The following is a 10,460-nucleotide window of genomic DNA, read 5'->3' as shown; positions in this document are numbered from 1 at the left end:
CTCTCACACCACTTCCTTAGTACATAAGACATCGGAATCAGAAAACCTTTATTCGTCCCACAATAGGGAAATTTGCAGTCCACAGCAGCAATTTGAAAGGAGGATGGGGTGGGGGGTGAAAGGAAACATTCTGTTTTGTATATTTTAAAGATTCTTTGTTTTGTTTTTTTGTCGTTTTTTTTTCTTTTTGGTGAAGAACGTGGGTAAAATAAGTGTTCGTTGAGGGAGTTGTAGTTTTGGGAATGGCAATGGATGGTCCACGAATGGTCAAAAAAGGAGAGATGGACTTCGTTTGAATGCAGCCTTTTATTATATATTGCCGTACAGTAACCCCAAGCTCACTCAAGCACACCCCTTTTCTGGCTTCCCGAGAACACTTCCAGCTTTCCTTCAAACGAACAAACGCTATCTCACAAACATATTAAAGGAATTATAAACTGAATATAATTTTGTTGACCTTAACATAAAATAATATAATGATCGAACATAAAAAGTTAACAACTTTAACAATTTAACCCAAAAGTTTAGAATTTTCTGTTGGGTTTTTTGTTTTCCTCTACATACTTTAATAATGTACTGTATATGTACAGTACATACAACAGTAAAGTTTTGCTAGACTTCCGACACAGTGGGTGGTGTTGCACCGCAAACGTTACCTGCCACACGCGATGAAGAAGAAGAGGGGGTGGGGCGACAAGGTAGGCTTTCGTTCCTCACTAGCTGTTGACTACGACGCTTGATGAATGCAGATGACCATAGAAGCTCAAGTGAGACATCAGAAAAGACGTGGTAAGTTTATTTTATGCTTAATGCAACGTGTATAATACGAAGACATTTCTGTCTAGAGTTAAGACTGAATTTTGAAGAGCCCTAATAATGCCGAATAACATTAGCACAAAATGGGGGGATGTGACTCTTTATGGTGTGTTGCTTCGTGTAAGCGGGTTCGGTAAATGATACAACTTCTGGATAGAGTTGAGGTTCTTTATTAGGACGGCTGTGTTGGTTGGAGGGAGAAGGCAATTGACATGTGTCGCTCTCGTAGGCTCTCATCAGACTGACTTGCAGCAGCGCGCATGCTCCTTTGATCTAAAGCCAGGCATCACTAGTAGAACATGCAAATACGATTTGCTCATATCATTACATCTCCCTTTCTTAATTGAATTCTTTACTTTTAACCAATGTAATGAATTCAATTATGTCAGTAATTAGCAACCTTAAACTTGAATAAAGTATTTCTAAATTTTGCAACAATAAATGAAACATTCACATGAAACATTCACATCATTTTTTTTCACCATGATCACTTAGAAAAACATGTTAAATGGTTTCAATCAGTCTCTCAGGTGGTATAACTTTCCTTGAGGATTTTCGGATAGCATGTCCTGGATTTAGAGGTGTTGTAACAGTCTCTGTTACAGTCTCTGTTCGTTGACTTGCTATGGTTGGTTCTTTGAGAAGATCTCGGCGGTTTCTTCTTAAAACAGCACCTTCCTCTGTCTGAATGTTGTATGACCTTGGTTGGACCTGACGCAGAACAGTTCCTTTCTGTGACCATGTGTCTGTTTTGTCTTTGTACCGTACTTGGTCACCGGTGTGTAGTTCAGGTAGGTTCCGTGTTCCTCTGTCATGGTAGAACTTTTGTTTTTGTTTCTGTTGTTTTTTCATCTTCCTCACTTTCTCCCCTTCCTTTGTCTTTAGCAGGTTTTCCGGGATGGGTAAGTTGGATCTCAGCACGCGTCCCATGAGTAGCTGGGCCGGGACATACCACACTCGAGCGGCGTTGTGCGATACACCAGCAAGCTCTGTTAGAAATCCGTTCCACTGTCTGTTGCCTTGTACATCAGTCTTTTCACAGTCTTGACAGAACTTTCCACCAATCCATTGGATTGTGGAAAATGTGGATTTGAGGTTATGTGTTTAAAGTCCCACTCCTTTGCAAATTTTCTGAACTTCTCAATGGCGAATTGTGGACCGTTATCAGAAAACACTTGGTTTGCAATCCCGTTTCTAGCAAATATGGCCTTCATGCATGTTATCACTGCTTCTGCTGTTGTAGCTTGCAGTCTGCAAACTTCTGGATACAGGGAGTAGTAGTCTGTGACCAAAAGATAATCTTTACCTTGACACGAAAACAGGTCAGCACCCACCTTCTGGTATGGTCTTTCTGGTGCTTGGTGTGGGTCTAGTGGCTCTGCCGGTTGATTTGCTTGATATTTGAGGCAAATTGTACATCTCGACACTTGATCTGCGATGTCTTGATTCATTCTAGGCCAGAACATCAGCTGTCGTGCTCTTTTCTTGCACTTTTCAATTCCAAGATGTCCTTCATGGATCTTTTTGAGCATTTCACTTCTCAGTCTTTGGAATGACAATCTTACTGCCTTTGTATATGATGTCATCCACTACAGATAACTCCATCCTGTAGTTCCAATATTCTGCTGCGTCTGGTAAACAATTTTGTTTCACTTCGGGCCATCCATTTTTGATGATTTGTTTCAATTGTTTCAGTGTCTCATCCTTGTTTGTTTCCATCCGTATAATCTCCATCTTTGCATCTGCAACTGGCAATGCACTGGTGATCATGTGTACGTAAGCTTCGACTTCTTCATCCAGTTTAGCCTTCGAGTGCTCCTTCGGGTCAACAGCTCTGGATAGAGTGTCAGCTGTATACATCAGTTTTCCAGGGGTGTATGCGACCTTCAGTGAGTAACGTTGTAGCCTGATCATCATTCGCTGTATACGGAGTGGACAGTCATTTAGTGGCTTTTGAAACAATGCTATTAAGGGCTTGTGATCAGTCTCCACGCTGATTTCTTGTCCTGACACAAATTGATGAAATCTCTCACAGACATACGTAATGCTGAGCAGTTCTTTTTCAATTTGTGCATAACGTGTTTCCGGATCCGTCATCGAACGTGATGCATATGCTACGGGTTGCCAGCCTTCATGTTTTTGTAGAAGTACTGCACCAAGCCCACTCTGTGATGCATCCGATGATATTTTGATTGGTTTTTCTGGATCATAGAATTTCAGTACTGGTTCCTCTGTGAGCAGCTTCCTCAGTTTATTCCATGCCTTTTCATGCTCATGATTCCATTGCCATTCTATCTTCTTCTCAGTTAGTTGTCTCAGTGGGGCCATCTTTTCTGACAGGTTGGGTATAAATTTTCCCATGAAAGTGATCATCCCATTAAACCGTTGCACATCTTTTTTGCATTGTGGCCTTGGCATGTTTTCTATAGCAGACACTTTTCGTGGGTCTGGTCTGATACCTTCACTGCTTAGGATATCTCCCAGAAATGTCAATTCTGTTGTACCTAGCTGACATTTCTCTTTATTCAGCTTCAGGTTTGCTTTTCTTGTTGCTTCTAGCACAGCTTTCAGTCTCTCGTCATGTTGAACTCTGGTGGCACCCCAAATGATGATGTCATCCATCGAGGTATCAACTCCTTCCAAGTGCTCATATATCATGTTGATTGTTTTGTGATAAACTTCAGGAGCTGAAGCAATTCCAAAAGGTAGTCTTAGGAATCTGTATCTTCCAAACGGAGTGTTGAAAGTACATAGTTTGGAACTTGGCTCATCCAGCTTCATTTGCCTAAATCCTGAAGAAGCATCTAGCTTGCTGAAATACTTTGCTTTTGAAAACTGTGCCATAATCTCTTCACGAGTAGGTAGCTTGAAGTGTTCTCTCTTGATGGCTCTGTTTAGATCTCTGGGATCCAGGCATATTCTGAGTTTTCCGTTCTTTTTCTCTACGACAACGAGGGAACTCACCCATTCAGTCGGCTCATCAATTTTCTTTATCACATGCCTGCTCTCCATGTTGTCCAATTCTGATTTTAGCTGCTTTTGAAGAGCAAAGGGGACTTTCCTGCATGGATGTATCACTGGTGGCACACTTTTGTCCACTCTGATTGTGTGTTCTCCTGGTAGGCAGCCTAACCCTTGAAACAAGTCTTTGTACTGCTCCATCAGTTGATCATATGCTGTCTCTTTTTGTCTATCCACAACAAAAACTCTCTTCACTAGGTGTAGTCTCTCACATGCCGACAATCCTAGTAGATCCTGCACATCCCTTGGAACTATGATGAAAGATAGCTTATGTAATTGGCCTTTATGTGTCACATTCACAATGCATTTTCCTTTCATTGGTATGACTGAACCCGCATAAGCTGTTACTTTCATATTTGCTTTATGTATTTTTGGTCTCGGCCTGATCTTCATGAAATCAGTCTCTGAAATGACATTCACATTGGCTCCAGTATCCAATTTGAATTTTAGATGAATGTTGTTCACTTTCAGCGTAGTGATCCAATCTCTTTCTTCTCTTTCATCTTTTACAGCATTCACATAAAGTTCCTCCACTTCATAATGATCATCTACTGCATCTACCTTGCCTTTCATGTCTTGGTTCCTGCAGCAACGAGCATAGTGATTTGCTTTGTCGCAGTTTTTACATATTTTCCCATATGCTGGACACTGCTTTGGGGGATGTTGCGTACCACAACGAGTACAAGATTTTTGTTTGAGTATCCTATTTTTGTTGGGTTGTCTCACTCTTGCTTTGATCTCAGCAGTCTTGTTTTTGTTGAATCTGTGTGCATTTCTTTCCACTGCATCCACGTTGTAGCTAGAATCATTTAGCAACTCTTTAGCCAGTGATTTAACAGTCTCAGCGGCTCTACACAGTGCTAAGGCTTTTTCCAGGTCCAGATCTGATTCTCTGAGTAGCCTTTCTCTCAGTTTATTATCTGTAATGCCACACACTATTCTGTCTTTGATCAGTGATTCTGTTAATCCACCGAACTCACATGTCTTTGATCTGTTTCTCAGCTCATTTGCATATTGGTCAATAGTTTCTCCAACTGTCTGTACACATGTGAAGAATCTGTGCCTTTCAAACGTCACATTGCGTTTCGGAATGCAGTAAGCTTCAAACTTTTCCATTATTTTTGACAGCTTCATCTTGTCATCCTCCGCATCAAATGTGAAGTTATTGTAGACCTCTAGAGCTTCCTCTCCCACGTGCAAAAACATGGATGCTTTCATCTTTGAATGGCTTTCATCAGCTTCAATTGCAGACAAATACAGTTCAAAACGTTGCTTAAATCTCTTCCAATTTTCAGCCACGTTACCTGTTAGCTGCAGAGCTGTGGGTGGACGTAAAGCTTCCATTTCTGCCGTTTTCTGCCGTGGGTTGTGCTCAATGTCTTTCCTCCGTGGAATCTTTCGTTCCAAGTCCTTTTATCGTCCTCTTGTCTTCCAGACCAATTCTGACACCATGTGTTACTTCGTGTAAGCGGGTTCGGTAAATGATACAACTTCTGGATAGAGTTGAGGTTCTTTATTAGGACGGCTGTGTTGGTTGGAGGGAGAAGGCAATTGACATGTGTCGCTCTCGTAGGCTCTCATCAGACTGACTTGCAGCAGCGCGCATGCTCCTTTGATCTAAAGCCAGGCATCACTAGTAGAACATGCAAATACGATTTGCTCATATCATTACATATGGTAGCAAAGAGAAATATTTTAATATATTGTGCTCTAACTTTAGGGTTATTTACGTGTATTTTTGCGAACATTTTCACTTGCTGTGCGTATTTAATCGAGACTGAAGCGTGCAAATTTTGAAAGTAAACAACTCAAAACGTCACTGGTGGGTTGGGCTTGAAACTCACCTTGCAGCGATACGAACTAGATACTTATTTGACCATGAAACAATTATGAAAATTGTAACCTGAATTTGAAAAAAAAAGCTGACGTTGAAACTAACTTTTATATCTTAACATCATCGTGCATGAAACTCATATTGACATGCCTGATCTTTGTGCGTCCCTCAGCGCCGGTGCTGGTCGGATGGTCAGTTTCAGCGTAACTGACGGAATAATCAACAAGTTGGGGCACCACCGCAAAACCTTTATGTACATATGTTGAGGTAAGCTGATACAAACCAGTCTTCATTATTGGAGAATTGTGCAAACTTGGCCCTGAATGACCACTGTCCTGCCCGTTTCCCTCCTGAGCGCTTTGTTACAGCTTCAGTTTTTGTAAAAGCGCAATATAAATCAATGTTTATTGTGTGGTATTTGCAAGACTGAAAATGAAAGTGAACATAATTTAATTATCTGTTAGGATCAAATACAGTTTCAAAACTGGCCTTTTCAAATTGAAATTGTACTGTTCAGATTCACTTATTCAATAAATTAAGATTATAATATACAGAGCCATCCTATATCTGAGTCACTGAACTTTATTTATATGTCATTCAAATTCAGAATAAACTATTTAATTCTAAATTATTCACCTTTTGTTTTGGGTGGCAAATATTCCACCTCACAGTGTCATTCCCAGATTAAGAAATTTCAAGGGTTATTTTTACTGATCATTCATTGGCTTGGATGGACCTTTATTCATCTTGCAATAGATATATTTACATTTCACAGCAGCAAAATTATCAAAGTAAGAGGAAAGGAAAGGAAGTCGAAAGGAACTCCCAAATAAAATGGACGAGCTGGCGGCGCTAACGCGACATCAGAGGGAGTACCGGGAAGCCAGCTTGCTACTCGTCACGGAGACATGGCTTTCGGCAATCACTCCGGACGCCCACGCAGAGTTGGAGGGCTTCCAACTCGTACGAGCGGACAGAAATGAAGGCAGCGGTAAGCAGAAAGGAGGGGGGATTGCTGTATTTGTGAATGACAAATGGTGCAATCCTGGGCACATCACGGTGAAGGAAAAACTTTGCACTCGGGACATCGAGCTGCTAGCCGTTAGCCTTCGGCCGCATTACCTGCCACGGGAATTCTCACACGTCATAGCCGTGACGACGTACATTCCCCCTACGGCAAATGGCGGCGCTGCCTCCGATGCCCTCATATCTGTTGTAAACAAGCTGCAAACCCAGTCCCCCAACGCCTTGTTTATCATCTCAGGGGACTTCAATCACATTTCCCTGAAATTCTCCCTCCCAACATTCACACAGTATGTAACTTGTGCCACCAGAGACAATAACATATTGGACCTATTTTATTCAAACGCCAAGGATGCATACAAACCCTCCCCCCTCCCCCCTCTCGGAAGAGCAGACCACAATATGGTTTATCTCCAGCCTGTGTACAAACCCCTTGTCCAGAGGCAACCAGCTGTGACCCGCACGATCAAAAGATGGTCCACAGAAGCTGAAGAAGCTCTGCGGGACTGTTTTGATTCAACCAGGTGGGAGCTCTTTACTGAGATTCATGGGGAAGACATTGACTCACTCACCAACACCATCACAGACTACATTAACTTTTGTGAACAAAACACTGTACCCACCAGGACTGTGCGGTGTTTTGCCAACAACAAACCATGGATTAATCCCGACATAAAAGTCCTCCTGAAGGAGAAGAAAAGGGCTTTTGTGTCGGGCAACAGAGAGGAACTGAAGGCCGTGCAGATCCAACTGAGGAGGAAGATCAGAGAGGGGAAGAAGGCCTACAGGATGAAAATGGAGGAGCAGCTGCAAGCCAGCAATGTCGCTGGTGTCTGGAAGGGCCTGAAAAACATCTCAGGCCACAAAAGCCCAGTGACATTGAACGAAAAAGACAAGGACTGGGCAGATGAACTCAACCGCTTTTTCAATCGGTTTGACAAGACGCCAGCCGCCCCCGGCCCACCGTCAACTTCACCTGTAGCTGCACCTGCACCAACTCTCACTGTGGCCTTACCCTCCCTGCCCCCTCTCACGACCAGCTTTCCACAACCAACATCTGCCCTCCCAACCGTTGCCACACCCTCAGCCGCCACTCTGCCTCCTGGTTCCTGCCTGTCTGTCACAACTGCGCAGGTGAGGAACCAACTGAGGAGGATGCAGGTGAGGAAGGCAGCAGGTCCGGATGACATCAGTTCCCGACTCCTCAAGACCTGCTCCGACCAGCTGTGTGACATTGTCCAGCACGTGTTCAACCTGAGCCTGAAGCTGGGCAGAGTTCCACAGCTGTGGAAAACGTCATGCCTGGTCCCAGTGCCCAAGATTGCCAACCCCAAAGAGCTCAACAGCTACAGACCGGTGGCGCTGACGTCTCACCTGATGAAGACGCTGGAGAGACTCGTCCTCGCCCACCTGCGACCGCTGGCAAGCTCATCGCTGGACCCGCTGCAGTTTGCCTACCAGCCCAGCATCGGTGTGGAGGATGCCATCATCTACCTCCTCCATACGGCGTTGCTGCACCTGGAGAATGCTGGGAGCACGGTGAGGATCACATTCTTCGATTTCTCCAGTGCCTTCAACACCATCCAGCCAAGTCTACTGGGGGACAAGCTGCGGCATGCCGGAGTCGACCATCACCTCACATCCTGGATTACAGATTACCTCACAAACAGGCCACAGTACGTGAGGGTAAAGAACTGTGAGTCGGACAGGCTTCTCTGCAGCACCGGAGCACCGCAGGGAACAGTCCTGGCTCCATTCCTCTTCACCCTCTACACCTCGGACTTCAACTACAACACCCCAACCTGCCACCTTCAGAAGTTCTCTGACGACTCAGCTATTGTCGGCCTCATTACAGAGGGAGACGATAGGGAGTACAGGGGACTGACAAAGGATTTTGTGGACTGGTGCCAGCAGAATCACCTCCAGATCAACACCGGCAAAACCAAGGAGCTGGTGGTGGATTTCTGCAGGAAACAATCATCACCTGCACCATTGAACATCCAGGGTTCGGACATTGAGAGGGTGACCTCCTACAAGTACCTGGGTGTTACTCTCAACAATAAACTGGACTGGACAACAAACACGGATGCCCTAATCAAAAAGGGACAGAGTCGCCTCTTCCTCCTCAGGAAACTGAGGTCTTTTGGAGTTCAGGGGTCACTCCTAAAGACTTTCTATGACTCTGTGGTGGCATCAGCCATCCACTATGGCATTGTCTGCTGGTCAGGCAGCATCACCACCCGGGACAGAAAAAGACTGGAGCGCTTTGTCAAGCGGGCCAGTTCTGTCGTGGGCTGCTCGCTGGACTCTCTAGAGGAGGTGGGCAACAGACGGACGCTAGCTAAACTAAAAGCTATGACGGACAGCCCCTCCCACCCCCTCCTGCCCATCCTGACAGCTCTGGGTAGCTCCTTTAGCCAGAGACTATTACACCCGCGCTGCAAGAAGGAGAGGTACCGCCGCTCGTTCCTACCGACTGCTGTCAGGCTTCACAACTCCCAATGATCACATGTGAAAAAAAAAAAAAAAAAAAAAAAAAAAAAAAAAAAAAAAAAACTGGACACTTGTAAATATGGGTTGTTGCAATATATCTAAATGCATTTCTTGATTCTGCACTATGTACAGTCTTGTTTATAGAACGGTTTTTGCACATCTACATTTGCACAGTATACAGTTGACATTTTTATTTTGTTATGCTTAGAATATCTTGTTTTCTATCCTTCCACCCCAACCCCATCCCTCTTCAATTGCTGCTGTGGACTGCAAATTTCCCCATTGCGGGACGAATAAAGGTATTCTGATTCTGATTCTGATTCTGATTCTGAAAGGGTAATGTCATGTACAAATGTTTGTTTTCCTAACACACTGTCCATCCGTGTTTTCTCACAGCTCTTACAGCCGCTGTGAGACCTAACTGCCGAGCATGAGACCAGGAAATCGATGTCACAATCAAAAGATGGCTACATCTGACTTTGGATGGTGAAAAGAGGGCATGGAGAGTACAAGAATATGACGGATAGAAATTTGCAGTTCAAGAACAACATGCATTCCGGTTTGAACTCTTGTGTTCACTGTTAAATAAAGAAAAGTGCAGTTTTCCAGTATATTTGCAGTTATGTGTGAGGTTCACAAATTATGACAATAAAATATTTTTATAACAATTGTTTTTGCCTTTTTTTCATAAGGGTGAAATATGGCTCATGAAAGAAATGGTTCAATTAAGGCTGACATCAGGAGCCTGTTCTGGCCCGGCGTTGGGCCGCATCTGGTTATTCAATGCGGGCCAGATACGGGCCGGATGCGGCCCACATTGCGGTTGCCGGATCCGGGCCACTTCTGGACCGTCATTCATTGCCGTATCTGGGCCGAGTGCGCATCCTTGTGTGGGCCGGAGCTGGGCCAGACCAATTTTGCTGACTGGGTTGTAAATCTGGCTGTGAAGATGTCAGTGCCTCACCAGCCATGAACCTCACCGTATGTCACTGGTTTGAATCAATCTGTGTATTTGGAAATACTGTTGCATGTTTTTTTTCTGCCATAACCGCCAATATTGGTTAATGGCTTGATGTGCTCTATTCAATGCAAAGAACTAAATGATCACTGTCCTTATTTCTGACAAGAATTCCAATAAATAGCCTTAAAACATTTTCAAATTCTGAGATTAGAATTGACGCCACTTGTATTCCTGTCTCTGGCTGTTTGGATCAATCTATATTTTGAACACATGAAAGGATGCGTCTGGGAAATTAAAAAAGGGTTGTGTCTG

General features: G+C 43.9%; 1 long non-coding RNA gene across 1 annotated transcript; it reads left to right on the top strand.

Moving 5' to 3' along the window:
* The first annotated feature begins 409 nt into the window (after positions 1 to 409).
* LOC148894545 (uncharacterized) lies at positions 410 to 9,721 on the top strand. The gene is made up of 3 exons (XR_016115741.1): positions 410 to 789; positions 5,844 to 5,938; positions 9,584 to 9,721. It is a non-coding gene; the product is annotated as an uncharacterized LOC148894545 (long non-coding RNA).
* The last annotated feature ends 739 nt before the right edge of the window (positions 9,722 to 10,460 follow it).

The sequence above is a fragment of the Hippocampus bargibanti genome, linkage group LG08, assembly GCF_051943395.1.
Source record: "Hippocampus bargibanti isolate YZ-2025 linkage group LG08, ASM5194339v1, whole genome shotgun sequence".
Lineage (NCBI taxonomy): Eukaryota > Metazoa > Chordata > Actinopteri > Syngnathiformes > Syngnathidae > Hippocampus > Hippocampus bargibanti.
The sequence above is the reverse complement of the archived record's forward strand: the minus strand, read 5'-3'. Positions and strand labels throughout refer to the sequence as shown.